A 16,842-nucleotide genomic window follows, 5' to 3' on the forward strand; every position below is an offset into this window, starting at 1 on the left:
GCCCACACACACGGAGGGCGGCACCGGGAGCCGCCGCAACTCAGCGGCGGGCAGCCCGGCAAAGGGGCCGCGGGAGGCGCTGCCCGTGCCGCTGGAAGGCACCTATCCCTGCCCGGGCACCGCGCGGGACATGGACGGCCGCACAGCCCCGGGGGTGCGCCCTGCGCCGGGAGCGGCACCCGCAGCCGGCTGCAACTGCACCTACACACAGAAGGACTCGCGACTGGGAGCCATTCATGTTTTATGTTGCGGGACACCGTTCCCCGCCTGGCTGCAGAGACTCGGGAACTTGAGGAAATGTCACTTTCCTCCCTGCTACTTGCGGCGGTGCTGCGCGACCGACGGGGCGAGGGGTGTGGAGGGTCCTGCCAGCCCCGGGCTGCCGTACGCGGCTCCAGCGCGCACAGCCGCCCCCTCCCGGGCGCAGGGCGGCGGCCTCACCGGCGCCTCACGCCCACCTCATGCCCGGCCCCGCCCGCGGCCTCACCCTTCCCGCGCGACCGCTGCCGGCCTCCCCTTCTCCTCACACACCCCGCCTCGGCTCCCCCTCGGGAACCGCTTACCCCGCGCTGGGGGAAGAGCTGCCCTCCCCTCACCTTCGCACAGCGCTCTGGCCTCCTCAGAGCCGCGGCAGAGCGCCATGTCACCCCTAGAAGGGAGGGAAAGGCGAGCGTGGTGCTGCTAAGGCAGTTTTAGCGCCATTCCCGCTCCTCAGGGCTTCGCGCTTGCAGGCTGTCGCTTTCCAGCAGGTTAGGCTTCTCCATTAACTTGGTGCATGTGGCAGTGAATACGGTGTAATGAGCCCCGGTGATAAAATCTAGGCCTACTTGCTCCAGGAGCGTCAGCCCATCCCACTTGAAATGAAAGGGAAGCACTTAATGTTTATTCATTGATTCCGGTAGAACTATGTGCTTTTCAAGCAGAAAATACAAGGTACTCCCAATCAACTGAATCATCAATCCATAAGCAAAGAGCTGAGGAGATAAAAAATGCTAATCAATCATAGCTGGTAGTAGCATGTTAATGGAGATGGAATTTATTTTCTCCCATAAAGTGTTCCCGGTTAACCTCAACTTGCTATCTCTTTAGCAATTAGTGGTGTCATGCTTGTAAAGCACAGATGACAAGTTCAGATCAGTCCGGTACACAATTACTATCCTCAAAACAATTCTCATGAGACGCCTCAGACTACTAAACACACAGTATGCCTGACAAGCAGAAGGGAAATAAAGGGCGAGCAACGGTAACACTTCATGCCCTCTGGCCAAATGCGTGCAAGCACATGGGTTCGCCACCTACATGTGTCTCACAGAGGCATATCACTGCTGTAATTTTGTTTTTTAACCGCTCTGCATACAGCCGTTCATTTTAATGTTTTCTCACCAAACACTGGGAGTTTTTACCTGAAGGATATCATAGTTGGCTGTTTTGCAAGAAGACCATCTCATGGAAGCATGCAAAAAAGGAGTTAGGAGTGATGGGAAACATCTCTGAGTTAAGGTGATAGGACATGGTCTCATGCCCTGTCCTCTCTCGGTACTTGTCTGTATCTGGGATGCCACATGACTGTTCCCAAGGAAGATGTATCCAGAGGGGCAGGAACTCAGCAAAACTCAAGTTGCTGCTCTGGGCAGTTGTGGTGCCAGACACCTGAGCTTAAAGCAGGGCCATTGTCCCTCCTGTGTTCTCAGTGTGCTCCCTCTGCTAGTGTCCAAACGGGAAACATTTGGGAATGGATAGTGAGAAACACTATGAACAAACCAAATCAATGATTTCAATCTCAAGCCCCAGCCAGGCTGTAAGACATGAACCACGACTTGGTACAGTCAGTGCAAGTGTCATTTACAAATTTTCAAAAAATTATCTTCTATGTACTTCAGCCTCACATCAGTGAGCTCTACAGCATTGTGTTAAGAAATCAAGCCTAATAGTACCCCACATGACAGTACAGACATTAAGTATTGCACTTATCACCACTTTTCCCAAGTCTTTTGCCATCTTTGCCCAGCTCTTTATGAGAAGGTACCAAGGAAAAGGCAGGAAGGAGACCGTATGGAAGAGGACACTCCAACTTGCAAGAGGCAGGCAACTGGAAAATGGGTGAGAAGACCATGGTTAGAAAGGTGAGGGGGAGCTACGAGATGCCCTGGTTGATGGGGACAGCAGGGAGTTACATGGTCAATACAAGGATGCGTATGTACACTGGGAGCTAGGAGTTAGAGGCAATTGGTACAAGATTCAAAATGATATAAGAGTAATCTATGAACAACAGAGTTCAGGACAAATAGGATTTTTAACTACCTGGTGAAACTTGCAGAAGTGTGGGGAAAAAGGAAGCTTATTAATGGCTTCAGCCTGTTACTAGATGGAAACAGTAGAACTGTTAATGATAATGTAGGAAAGGCGGAAGAGCTCAACAACTATTTCTGGTCTGTATTTGGGGAAGAGCCAGATGATATACAAATATTATATGAAGATGATGAAATACATTCCATTACAACAGGCACTGAGGAAGATGTTAAACAGAAGCTAATAAAGCTGGGCATCAGCAGGTCTAGGTAACTCGCATCCAAAAGTTTTAAAAGCACTGGCACAGAGTATCTTTAGGCCATTAACGTTGATTTTCAATAAATCTTGGAACACTGTTAAAGTTCCACAGGACTGGATGAAATATTGTACCAATATTTTTAAAGGGTAAACAAGGTGACCAGGGTAATTATGACCTGCCAGCCTGACAAGAATTCTGGGTAATATAATGGAACATTATCTACATTACTTGATTAAAAAATAATTAAAGGACGGAAACACAATAAATGCAAATTGATGTGGAAAATAAATCTTGCCAAATAATTTGATTTTTTAATGGCATTACAGATTTGGTTGATCAAGGTAAGCAGGTCTGCAAAATATGTGTTTTGTTAACTTGCAGTATTTTAATTAAGAAGCCAGAATGATACAGACTCATCACAGCACATATTAAATGTTCAAATTCTACCTAACTGACATTTGCAAAGTAGCTAAATAAGAAGTCATCATCAAATAATATGTTTCTGGGTCCTATGGCAATTAGTTCTACACCATAATGTGTTGATACTAATGGCTCTAAGGAAAGCATAAAATCATCACTTACAAAGTTTGCAAGTGATGTAAGCACCAGGGATTGATAAATAACAAGTCCTGATGTAAAGTATCTGAGCCAGCTTGGTGATAAGTAATATGCATTTCTGTACAGCCAAATGAAAAACATGCATCAAAGAATAAAGACCATGATTGTAGGATGAGAAAATCTGTGCTCTGACAAGTTAGTGCTCAAAAACCTCGAGAGTTATCACATAGAAGAAAGTGAGCAGGTGGTGTGTTGCTGTGGCCAACAGGCTAATGCAATCCTTGGTTTTATAATCAGGAGAATATATAAATATGTCTTTATTTATTTTTCTGGTACTATCCCAACTGTTCCTGAAGTCTGATATCCAAATCCCTTAATTCCTTAATAGAAGCTGAAAAATCAATGGTTCAGAAAAGAGCAATAAGAATTATTTTGATTGAAAGTGAAAATGTTCAGTCTATTTGAGTGTCAAAAAAAGAAGGTAAAGGGGTGCCTCAATCACAGGTTTTAAGTACTTCCAAAATTCAGTGACTGTATGCTAAAGGCAGATGTGTTCACCTTCCTGGTGAAGTCTTCTACCAGTGAAGGTAAATTAATTACTGAGACACTTTAAGGAAGGAACAAGTTAGATATTCCAGCACTGGAAATGTCAAAATCAGGAGCTTTCAAAAATTATATTTTAGACAAGCAGGAGTTCAGTCCTTTAATTCTGTTGCCCATGAGATACAACCCTGTGACAACAGCTGTGGATGCTGGTTACTAGTCTATGCAGAAGTCAATGTCCTTGGGCACTAAGTAACAACCTGTCATCCCTTTCAGCATCATCTGACACGGATCATGTGTTCCTGAGCACATGATGGAGCAGCCCTGCGGATGGCAATGTTTACGTGGGTTGAAGGGCTGGGTGGACTTGTTCACAGAAGGCAAATCCTTTGAAGCATATTGCACACCAAGACAGCATTTCTCACTCAAGAACTCTGAGAGACATACACTGCTGCAAGCTGGGAGGTTACTCCTGACAAGTGTGACTCTACAATTATCCTGCTACTAAAATCTTCCTCTGGCATCTGGTCCCAGCCACTGTCGTAGGCAGGTTTCTCATCTTGCTCTTGCCAAACAGTCTCTCAGGTCCATACCAAAGCTGACCCACCTCTGATTGATGAACAGTGGAGTGGGAGTTTTTGTGGGAGCAAATAATAGATGCTTGATAATAGGCATCGGTGCAGGAGAGGACAAGAACCAGGGAGAGAAGAACAAGAACAGTACATATTAGAAGGTCAAAGACTGACTTGGGTGGAGGATTGTATGTGAGGCTTTGGACCTCTCCAGAATCTGGCATTGATGAAAACATTTTGGAGTCTCCTGGTCTGAATTGGTGTCATCAAACAATTATGAAACCTGTCAGCAAAATGTTAATTGCTTTCCCAGTGTAGTTCCTGATATGAACACTCAACCTTTTACTGATACGCAAGATCTCCAGTAGAAAAGTCTTGTGCTGTGAACCTCAGCGTCCAAACCTCTTGGGTGACTCAAACTTTTAGTCACAGTTCCATGGAATAAAATACTGGCTTTTTTCCATATGGTTGTTAGTAACCACTTGCATGTCACACCGACAGAAACAATGCTCTAAATGTTAATTCCTATCACCACTGCTAGTAAAGTGCTTAGTGATCATTTAACCAGTTTCTGTTGTAAAAAAAACCAACTCTTCCAAAGACACCAACAGACCAGCAATGAACATTATTACAATGTCGTGATTTTGCCCTCTACTGGCTGAGTGATTAGTCCAGCTCCTGTGGTGTCTGACTTAATACATCTTTATTACTTCATCAACCTTGAATCTTTGATTTTTCTAAATTTTGTGCAGGTGTCATCCATTTTACTCAAGTACTACCTGCATCAGAACAATGTGAATCAATACAAATGCTCGGCTAAATATCATCACAATCCTATATTAAGGTTAACTCGGTATTTAGTGAGTCATACTATAAAGCCACTAATACATGGCCACTTAATTAATCTATGATGCATTTTCCACCAGATATGACTTAATCTCTAGAAAAGAAAAATACCTGCTAGGTCGCCATGCTGTTGGATGGATCCATTTAGAGTCATTCCATGCTGAATATGTATTCTGATTTTGCCCAGTTTAAATTTTAAACATGCCATGTATTCTTAGGAGTGAAAAAACAAAATGATGTCATTTAATCCTCTCCAATGGTAAGTTCACATAGGTTGTGCATTTAAAAGGGGGCATAACTTCTTTTACTGTCTATGCCAACTACATCTTGAAACATCCATCGCTTTTATCTCCATATTCTAGACACTGGCCCAGAGGCTTTAAAAGATCTGTGTCTGTATCTCTGCTAAACTTCTATATGAGCTTGAGCAAGGGCTTTGGACTTTAATTGCATCTTGATTTTTTCTTTTTCTCTCCCTCTGGCACCCATTTTAGCTTATTAGCCCAAACTTCATAAGGAAACAACACTTATTCAATTAAATTGCTTGTCTTTCTCTTCTCCTTTCTCCTTCCCTTATCTTTAGGATCTCTTGGCCAGTTTCTGCCACAGCTGAAAATGTGGTGAAAGGAAATTAAGTTCTTGCAAGTTTTATGGCAATCCACGGCCAGACACAGAGAGGGCAAGCTAAAGCAAGTCCGACTCAGCTGGTGTGATACATATTCAGTGTGGCAGCAGCCAGTTTGTGAATCATTGGGTGCTCTGGCTGCTCAGGAGATACACACACACTGCTGTGTTACTCCCAGCATATGTTGTTTCAGCCTGGGAGCATTGTAGGGAACGTGGAAGTGGAGATCACTGTGTTAGGAGGGTCATCATGGACATGGTAGGGCTCGGAGTTTTGGCAAGGAAGAGGTCAGAGTGCAAAGAAACAAATCCATGCACAAACAAGAGCTATTTTCCTAATTCTCAGAGGGTGACTTTTCAAGGGTTGTCATTTGGACTCTGTATTTGAGACAGAGATGTGATCCTTGGGTAATTTGAAAACCTCTGCTAAGCAAGAAGTCACATTACAGGATTTAGTAGTCCTTGTTAACAAGAAAACAATAAACATTTGGATCATTTCATTCTTGTTGTTTATTTTGCTATTAATCTGTATTTGGAAGCCCTGGTAATGCTTAAGTACCTTTCTAATTACATCCCTGGTCTGGCTGGAAGCTGGAAATGCCTTTAGTGAATACCCATGGGGTTTGAGTATTTGTGAGGGTGTTCCAGATGAACATGTCTGTGCTCAGCAACAAAAAACCCGCCAGGATTTGGAATCGGGAGAAACAGGTTCAACTCTCTAGCTGTTTGCTGAGTGACATTTAACCCATCTGATCCTCTCTGTGTGTGTGTACAGTAGAAGTAGTTATATTTACAGCATGAGTAAGTATTGCATGAGACCTTCTGAAGGTCTGTGAAACCAGAGAGTCTCCTATGAAAAGTGTTATGATGATGATTACGTGAAAAACTGTCATTTGGAAGATACGAAATCATCACTTAAATATGTGCTTTTTGGTTCACTGAAACAAAAGACTTTTGAGATCCAAAAATGAATAGGAGTTTGAAAGATTAGCTCCATTTAGAGAGCTTAATCTTCCTAAAATGTTGATAAATATGCATTTTCCATTTGAAGATCTAAAAGTTGAGACCTGTTAGTCTCCCTCTGAAGATTAAGGAACCTGCTCCATATTCCTCCAAAAATGTGTTTAAGAGCTTGGACTGGAATAATAAAACTCCTGATTTTACAGCCTATCCCATGTATAATGGGATATCACTTGGCTGTGATATTATTGATTTCCTCAATCATACAAAACCTTCCATCTTTCAAAGATGATAGTACTCCATGATTAACGCTGAAGCTGTGCCAGAGGATGGTGGAAGACAGGAGAATTGAGATTCTCATTGTTTGGATAAAAGTCATAATTCATGCCAGGTTGGTTTAAAAAAATCTGCCTTAAGTATGCTATATTGATGAGGCAGGAGGGACCAGCACAAGTCAAAGTTTCTAGAAATAAGTTTCTGAGCTGTTGATAGCCCTTTCTAAAAAGCCATGTGCACTTTCCCAATGTATCACCAATGTATCTAAGCTTCATGGCCAATAGGAAGCAGAATGGTAAAGAACAGGTGATTCTTAAACTGAGATTCTCCAAAACTAGACCAGATATGAGCCTACAAGAGAGCTTACAAGCTCATGAAGTAGGTCTACATAATAACAGTCTCAAGCATTTGTGTGGGCTTCACTGAACGTACTTAGTGCTCGACACACTCTCTCGTAAAGGCAAGACTTATTCAACATGCTGGCTGAGAACAAACCCCATCAGACACTTCAGAAAGGAATTCCACCAGCAAACTCCAGCACAGAGGATGTTTTGTGGAGGATTTTTGAATGACTTTTTGTGAACCAAAACCCACTCCCCTTGAATGTCAATGCTTCAGATGCAAGGAAAGTTCTAGGAACAAAGCAATTTTAAAGAAATCAAAACACTACAATTCAAACTTGATTTTAATTATAAATAGTACAAAAGTATTCCAAACTGAAAAATCATATAAACATCGGTATTATTAAATAACCCATTATTAAGAATGTTGAAATGGTAACTTTTGATGTGAGTTTCATCTGTTTCTTCAACATGACTATATTTTATGACCAAAAACGTCAGATATTTTTACAAATTTAGTCTACAAATTAAATAAATCAGTACATTGTTGGACTGATCTATTATAAAGGAACACTCACATTTTCTACAGAAAAATCTAATCGTTTTTAAGTCCTGTTTAAATCTGTGTGATATCTTGTAACAGTGAGTTCCATGCACCAATTGTGGTACTTTAAAAGTATTTTCCTTCATCAAACGTAAACACAACATAGTGCCCTTTTTTTCTCCTATAGGAACAATCATTTTTATTTTCTCTATTTAATCCTCTATTCTGTTTATTTTCACTATGTTCCTTCTGATTTGTCTTTGTTCTGCAAAAACTATGACATTTTCAATTTCTCTGTAAATCACAAGTTTCTCTGCATCTTTATACAGTGTCATTTTCTGCTCCTAGATCCTCAGTTGTATCTTCATGGCCAGGCTGAGGGCTTTGGCCAGAGCTCAGAGGGCCCTGTCACCTGTTAGAGAAGCACCATCACAGCATTGGTGGCACTGCCCTCTCTTGCGGGGAGAACAGTTACACCACATCAAGCAGAGCTATCCACACGTGCACTAGACCAGCTGAAAAATCAGTGTTTCTTCTTGGATGATCAAACCTAGAAATTAGCACATCCTGCTGGAACAGTGCCAGCTTTAAATTGCTTTTGTCAAAAGCATTTAATATTCCGGAAATTCACCTTAAATATAAGAAAAACAATACTGTGAGGGTGCCATAAGTGGCCTAGAGAGATTGTGGAGGTTCCATTCTTGGAGATACTCAAAACGCCCATGGTCCTGGGCAACCTGCTCCAGCTGACCCTGCTTGAGCAGGGGTTAGAGACCTCCAGAGATCCCTTCCCACCTCAACCATTCTGTGATTTCTTACCTCAACTAACCTGTGATTTAGGTGTGAGAGGCACCTAAACATAAATTGAAGACCAAGGTGGAAACAGAAAAAATAAGCAGGTTAAGGTCAGAAACTACTACTTCTGACTTTTTGTATAGCGTATGCTGTAAGAGCAGCTCCAAACTGTGACACATCCCATCTCTGTGGGATGGCTTTACAGACATCAGTGCGGAGCACTGGGGCCCTGAGAGGGAGTGCTACAATATAATTTATTCTCGATACCTTCCTCCATCACCAGTTCCTCCAGATCTGCAGGTCTGTGAACCTGAGGGACGAGAGAGAAAGCTGCTGGTCTCGGTAGGAGAAGGGAGGACACAGAGGGAAGGAGTTGAGCGAGTCCCAGGGCACAGGAAGGCAGAGGATGAGGGGCAGCAGGAACAGGGAGAGCACATGTCTCACATGGAGCTCAGAGCTGCTGGTTGAGGTAGGAAACAGATTTCAGAAAAAGTCTTCAGCCCACACGTAAAGTTGCCAACATGTCTATGCACATGCAGTTACGTATTTCCAGTATGGCTGGTTTTGTTGTTTGAGGGGCTTTTTTAGGGATGTAAGTAAACAGAAGTATAAACCTTTATCTGTAATATATTTTTTCTTTCAATGTTTATGTGAAGTGTTTGATCTAATATATATATATATGAATTTATTCTTTAGGTCTTTCTGGATTCAAAGGAAGAGCTGGGTTTTCTTTAGAAAGGAACTGAGACTTACTTGAAAGGAAGCAGTGGATGTTGTTGGCTCATTGTTATCTTAAGCATTTCCCTTCTTTGTTGTGCTGGAGATAAATGAATAACTGCTATGCATGGACATACATGACTCTCAAGCTCCAGTTCATGGTTTTTGTAATTAAATCATTCAATGCATCACAGAGTCAAACTCCAGCAAAAGGGATTTTATTCTTGAAGGAATCCAGCAGGCACCACTTTTGCAGCACAGTCTTGGGTTATCTGCTTTTGTCACATTGATCTTTTCCACTCTGCTTCTTAATGACAGTGGCTGTGGTGGGCATCAAAACCACCACCTTTTGTGCACACAATTTTTTTAAGCAAAGTCTCTTTAAAGAGGAAAGGCTCACAGATCTGTGCTGCAGATGCAAGTACATCTTCCTCTTCTTTTGAACAATTTAGAAATTTGTTGCTTAAGTTCAACCACACTTGAAAGAAGTGACTGATGACTATTGCAGGAGAAAGTTGCAAATGACTGTCACTAGTGGGGCACAGCAACATCGGCAGCCACCGCAGTGCTTTTAGCAGCAGGTGGCTTGTTGGTCACCCACGCATAAGTATGGAGTTTTGTGTGGTCATTTCTCCCCTATCAGAACCAGCACAGACCCATATCTCAGGGGAGGGTGCAACAGAGGGCAGGTAGAGAAGAAGATGGTTAAAAAACATGGGCTTCTCCTCCTTTCATTAGCCCTTCAAACAGTGAAACCTTCCACATGCACATACAGAGATTTGTTTAAGTACACCCTAAAGTATTCAAAGTATTAATGAAAACCCAAAGCATCTTGTTCATTTCAAATGCTTCTCCACCCACATTCTTCATTGAATTAAAGGATATCCTACACACGCTTTTGTTTCACTTATTCCCCGAAGATCATTTCATTGCACACCAAGCAAGGATCTTCAGCATATTCATAGTAACATCTCAAGTCACGGCATTCAGCATTATGATGGCTCAAGGGATATTATTAAAGGACTGAAGAGATGAATAGACGGCAAACTTCCCCAGGGCAGCACATCAGAAAACGGGCATCAAAAGAACCTGGCTCAAAATGCACTGGGTATTACTGGCTTCTGGCAAATCCTACTCTTTTCTAAACAGTAACATCATCATCCTGGAATACTTCCATAAAACTGTGTTTGCTTACCCAGTAAAAGCATTCCCATTTCAACACCCACTCCTCTACTTGAAGACAGCATAATCATCATTAATCAAAAATATCCTGGGCCAAGTTCAAATCCAGTCTTACTCATTAGCAATACCCCAGAACAAACATGGCAGAGGCTCTATAGCCAACAAAATTACTCTTGTTTTCTCCAGTCGTTTTTCACAAACCCAACTGGATTGCCCTAGAAACCCTGTAGATCTCTGAATGTATATCTGTTACAGGACATGTAGGTTGTCACACATTACACATCATCTTCCCAGACCCCAACAGGATGACAGGTCACAGTCTAAGACAGGAAATGTTTAAAATTTCCATTTCCTCTTTTACCAAGAAGAGGTTGGAATTTATTTTCTTAAAGCTTTTTCAAACCATGAACAATCCTTGAGTAGGCACTGAGGACAGAGAAGTACATATACTGACATGACATCACCCCCTGAATTATTATGCTGGGATATAAAAATAGTTTGAAAAGCAGCATGGCCAAAATTATCATATCATTTAATTACAACCTACTTTCATGACAGGCCGTCAGTTAATTAAGAGTGTCAAAATGCTGAATTGCCTCCAGCTTCTACATGCTTTACAAATGACATGGAAGTCTCCTTTTTAAATAGGAACAGCTTAACTTAAAATCTAAAGCCCATAGTGATACACTTAAAAAAATGAGGCAGTCAGCTGTACTGATATGAAGTTGCCCACACCATAAATTCACTGGGGAAGACAGTTACAATCCATTTAATTTGCTCTCTGAAGATCATATTCACATGACAACTTTTTGTGTGGATTCAAAACTATTTTTCTGAAATTGATATAATTTAAAAAGAGCTATAAAAAAGAAGCCTTAGGTGACCGTGGTCTGTACAGCTATGCCCATGGCCTGGCTCTGTCCCTGGCACCTTCCCTCCAGGCTGCTACAATACAGGAAAAGTCTTAAAGGATATTTTTTTTTTTTCCATCAAAAATAAGTAACTTATATGACACCAGAGAAAAATCTTTGTAGATAATATTTGGATAAACCTGGGAAATTATGGAATTGTTTTACCCATTTATCATACCTGGCACTGAATCCTTTTAAAGAAATGATTTTGTATAAATTATATAAGGTAACAGTTTGATATAAATTGTAGTAAAGAAGAAGAAGAATACAGTGGAGAGGAGACTGGATAGAAAACTCACACCTGAACCGACCATCAAAGGATAAGAACATTGCCCAGAAGTGGAATTAAGCCAAACATCTTGAAGCTGAAATGAAAACAGCAGGGTCACTCTCCCTCATTCTTTCTTTGAGGATGAGAAATGGTCCTTCTACTGGACAGCCAGAAAGAGAAGTTTGGGTTTTTTTCCTCAAGAAGAGGGAGTGCCTCACACTGAAAAAAAATCTGATGAGCAAATATCTCCCCCTATAGTTTACAAAAAGTTGAGCATCTTAATACTACTAATGAGGAAGAAAATCCTGTTTATTGGCTGAATAATGGAACCAAACTAAAACTGAGCTAGAACTTTGTGATATGGCAACATGGAAATGCATTCCTCAAGGAGAGTGCCTGAATCAAAAAGGGTAAGGCTGCAAGAAAGCAATCTGAGAACTCAGCAGAATTGTGGCAGGCTCATGGCTTCATGATCATGGCAGTGTCCAGGTGATTAACAAATTAGGGGTTGGAAAGAATGAGAAGCTGAATTTCAAGATAATTTAGGTGTGGGACTACGGGGAGGTCATTAGGCCTGTAATTTATGCAACAGCCAGGGGACTTCAAACACTAGCAAGAAATGAACAAGCTTTCTAAGCTGAGCTCAAAGTGCTCTTTATTTCTAAAGACTTCAATCAAGAAAATACTTGAGTTCAGTAAAAACGCCATTTAGTGTAACAGGCCATGAAAATGAAAGCTGCCTAGTAAACAAAAGTGCTTCACTTTGCCAGGATGAGAAATCTCTCACAGCAATTTTCACAAAATGGTGACTGTTCAACAATTTTATGTCTGTTTCAAAGGGAGTAGGTGTCAGATGGATCCTGTTAGCAGTGTCCTCTCATGCTAGAACACTATTGCTATTTCTATAGGAAGCCCTGAGCCCTGTAAATGTACTTTACTGCCATCTCCAATTACTGAAAACCATTAATTTGACTATACCTTAAATGACAACTTCCACAGGAAAAGGGCCATCTTTGATTTTACAGAAAACAGCATTTACAAGGAGTTATGATGATGCAATATTAATTGCACGCTGTGTTCTCCCATGAGCACTTACCTTGAGCATTTGACAACCCTTGAGATTCAAGCATCAGCCCATCAGTGGCTGGACTGGCACTGGCTACACCCATCACCACGAATGGTGGAAAATACTCCATCCCTTGCAACTGCACAGGTTCAGCAAATGCTTCAGACTGTGCCAGCCTCCTTGTTCACAAAAACATACCTAAAATTCCTATTTGCCAGGTGTGGTGTTGAACTGGATGAGTCTGGAATCCTTCAAGTATTGACATACTGACACTAAATCAAAGAAAAAGTGAGTGAAAGGAACAATAACATCACTGGTGTTATGTAAAGATCTCTTTGCGGTATACAAGTCACTGCATTATTCCAGGCAGGTTGTGCTCTCCTTCCCCAACAGTTCTTTTCTCTTTCACAAGCACATAGAAGGAAAAAAAAAAAAAGCCAGACACATGCTCATCTTGATCATGTCATGTCACCAGTGACTGCAAACAGGGAATCATTTGGTCTCACTGTCACTGACAAAACCCACTGCTTAATCCCATGGAAGCGTACACATGTAGAGAGACAGGGTCATGAGCATACACGCTCCTTCTGCCTGTCCTATGACCTTGATGGCTCTGCTTAAACCTTCCTGTCCTCCCAGGAATGTCTGGACTTCACAGCAGTGTGGCAACTCCCTGCTCAAGCAAAAGGACAGCGCTTCACTGGGTGTAATTAAGCCTGTGAAAAAAACCACGCTTACTTATGCCTTACTAAATCACATGATGGAGATTTTGTAAAGTGCTATGAGTCAGAGCACTTGGGAAGCCCTGATCATCTCAATGAGAGATGTCTGTAAGCTGTTCAGGTTGGTAACTGTGCTGGTTTTAGCTGGGATAGTTTATTTTCTTCATCGTAGCTAGTACGGGGCCATATTTTAGATTTGTGCTGAAAATAGTGTTAATAACACAGGAAAGTTTTAATTACTGCCAAAGAAGAGGGGGAAATCCAGAGTGACATTTGTGTTCCCAAGTAACCGTTACGTGTGATGGAACCCACCTGTCCTGGAGATGGCTGAACACCTGCTTGCCCATGGGAAACGCTGAATGAATCCCTTGGTTTGCTTCGCTTGGGTGTGCAGCTCTTGCTTTACCTATTAAACTGTCTTTAGCTCAACCCAGGAGTTTTCTCTCTCTCTTCTGATTCTCTCCCCCATCCCACCAGGGATGAGTGAGCAAGCAGCTGTGCAGGGCTTAACGGCCCGCTGGGGTTAAACCACAACAGCAAGTCACTAGTCAGTCAGCTGAATGTTTTGAGTTTGCTAAAAAAGGTTGGTAACCCATTTCAGACTGTCAGAACCCTTTCAAAACAATTTTGACCGCAATACAGGATTAAACACAATGTTAGCCAACAGAACAGGGCACAGTAAATAATAGCACATCAGCAGGAAGTTGCTTCCTTGAGAGGGGAAGAAAAAAAAAAAAAACCAAGTTATTTGACATCTGTCCTTTATCTTGGTTTTACGAAATCAAGGAGATACTCTGAGTATAAAGCCTGCAGATATTTTTGCTTTAACAGGATTACTTAACCATGGTAGTAAGAACTGTTAAAGCTTGTTTTTATTGTGCAAATAGATAATACATGTAATACCTCCCACAGCAATTCTTCAAGGGACTGCTTACAAGGGTAAGGCTAATTAAGGACAAGTGTTTAATCACCTGTCTTAGCTTATGTAAGAGTTAACATACAAGGGCAAAAACTGAACCAAGGCACATCTCAGACAAATTTTAACACAGATGAACATCTGAGCAGAAAACATAACAAAAAGAATTTCTCATCATGTTTATTTAATACAAGTGAACTCTTGTTCACTTGTTCTTTCCTGACAAATACTGGCCATCCTGAACCATAACGAACCAGAGGGCCCAAGCAGTTTGAAAGTATTAGCGAACTGTGACATCAGGCAGCCCAAGTTCAACAGCACTGTTTCTCCAACAATACAACAGCTGTAGAGAAAGGAAGATGACAAAACTAGCAGTCACAAAGGAACGCATACTTGGTATATGTTCCCGATAGTACTGTGAGCCATTGGGGATATGGGGGGATAAGACACCCAAGTCTTTTATTACAGCTTACTGCAAACTCATGGAGTGCTTGTGCAGATTAAAACCATAAAGAGTGTATGTATTTTTCATGCAAAAGTTTCCATCAGTTAAGATGCGAGTGATGTATCTCTGCTCACTCCCACAGAACAAGCAATCCTGTTCAAAGAAGTCACCAAGTTCTCAGTGACCCAGACTGCACTATAAAAATCCTCTGTAATTTAACAAAATCACCAGAACAAACACACCACTAGAAACGAGAGCTAGATTACCCCTTCCAATTTGACTCTAACCTTTAAAAGAAAAAGAGCAGATGGAATATTTTTATGGAAAACCCATTTCAAGGTTCTCAGGAGAACTGAGCTGGAAAATCACTGTGTAATGGAATAAACTATTACAATTTCAGGGCTGGAAGTGGCCAACATGATTTCTCAGTGCACGCTGCCAATGAAAGCAACTCTGCAAATCAAAGGGCAGGAGAAGAGATAGAGGTAATAACATCTCCGTGTTCAAAAGTTAATAATTCACAACGACACAGAAATCAGGAGGCTGAGAGAAAGGTGATATAGCAAAGACTAGAAAATGTAACACATTCCCTGTTCTTCAGAAAACTGACATCACTTTTGTGTCAAAACCGAAATCTCAGCAAAATACTGAAATATCCAGCAGCAGATTATGAGAAAACCTGGTGTCTTTCCATCAAGCTGACAGAGCAGGCTATAGGAAACTTAAGACAGAGGAAAAAAATCCTTATTCAAAGTAAAAATTATTTTAGGGCTTATTTGATTTCTTTCAGAAACATGCAAAAATGCAAGCCATCACTAATTAAAACTGCCAATCACGCAGAGCAGACCAGAGTCTTCAGCAACAGAGCAAATGTTTCAAAATGAAAAAAGAAACTTTAGTTGCACCATCGCTCCCTGGAGACTGTAAAAATGCTGTTCGTAAGTTACAGCTCTTTTCAATTAAACACCATGTATTAGAAACCATCTGAAGTTAGGTCTTGTTATAAAAATGGGAAGTCTGTATTCAAGTTCACTTCATGATGGTCACCTCTGTCTCACCTGCCCAGAAGGGCTGCACACGAGCACTTTCCTTTTGAAGGGAGGTGACCACATATTTCACAGAAATGTAAAGCCAGCTGGCAGGTGGTAAGACAAAGACAACCGAGACAGGTCCCAAAGCTACAGCTTTCACCTGCTCACATAGAACAAACTGTGGGACCTGCAGGTTCAAACGCTGCCACCACAGCTCAGGATGCAGCTTCAGCAGCTGGCAAAGCCAAAAGCAGCAAACTGTCAGGAAGGGTCGAGCTTGTAGCAGGTGCCAGTACTACCATGCACAACAGTGCGGTCAGCCTTAGCAGCAGGGTGAGCTGAAAACCAGCTGAAAACTAATTTTACAACAACAACAACAACATAATACAACCAGATAAGCACACTGATCCAGATGACTTCAGACATCAGCTACTCCCGGTGCTCAGGAAAGCAAAGGAAGGAGAAGACTTTCCCCCTTGGCAGCAGGGAAGGCTGCTGAGACTGGGGAAGGCCTTTCAGGGAACTTCACTCATGGTTCACAAATGTCTGTACCCTGCTGATAATCTGTTGAGATTTTAAGCCTTCACTTATCTACATGTGGCAATAATTTGCAACATGCTTGGAAATTTCCAGCTTCACACATGGCCTGAAAATCAGATCTGATGTTCTCAAAACATAGTTTGTGCTGCATTTCCCAATGCCTGCAGAAAGCTGTCACACAGCCCTGGCTCCATCTTGTCAGCTAAGTTCCATTACAAAAAATCTAAAAATACATTAAATACTTTCTAATACTACTTTTTAACATAAGCAGTTACTATAGCTGCTGCAAGTATGTTGCAAGAAAGGGTAAGGGGTTGCATAACTGCTTCTATTCAGCTGGGATATGTGCATCAAAAGGTCAAAAGGCCTTGGGATGTAATTGTTTCAATGTTTGCCTTAGAAGATATTTCATAAAAAATTTCAAAAACAACTTC

The 16,842-nt window shown here is 41.7% G+C and overlaps 1 protein-coding gene across 1 annotated transcript in view; it reads right to left on the bottom strand.

Moving 5' to 3' along the window:
- The window catches only part of ZFYVE9 (zinc finger FYVE-type containing 9), a 59,871-nt gene extending 59,018 nt beyond the window's left edge, over positions 1-853 (bottom strand). The window contains exon 1 of the mRNA XM_021294967.2: positions 597-853. The gene's annotated coding sequence lies outside the window, so the exon portion shown is untranslated. The remainder of the gene's footprint in view (positions 1-596) is intronic.
- Positions 854-16,842: the final 15,989 nt, after the last annotated feature.

Source organism: Columba livia, chromosome 8 (genome assembly GCF_036013475.1).
Source record: "Columba livia isolate bColLiv1 breed racing homer chromosome 8, bColLiv1.pat.W.v2, whole genome shotgun sequence".
In the NCBI taxonomy this organism is placed as follows: Eukaryota; Metazoa; Chordata; class Aves; order Columbiformes; family Columbidae; genus Columba; species Columba livia.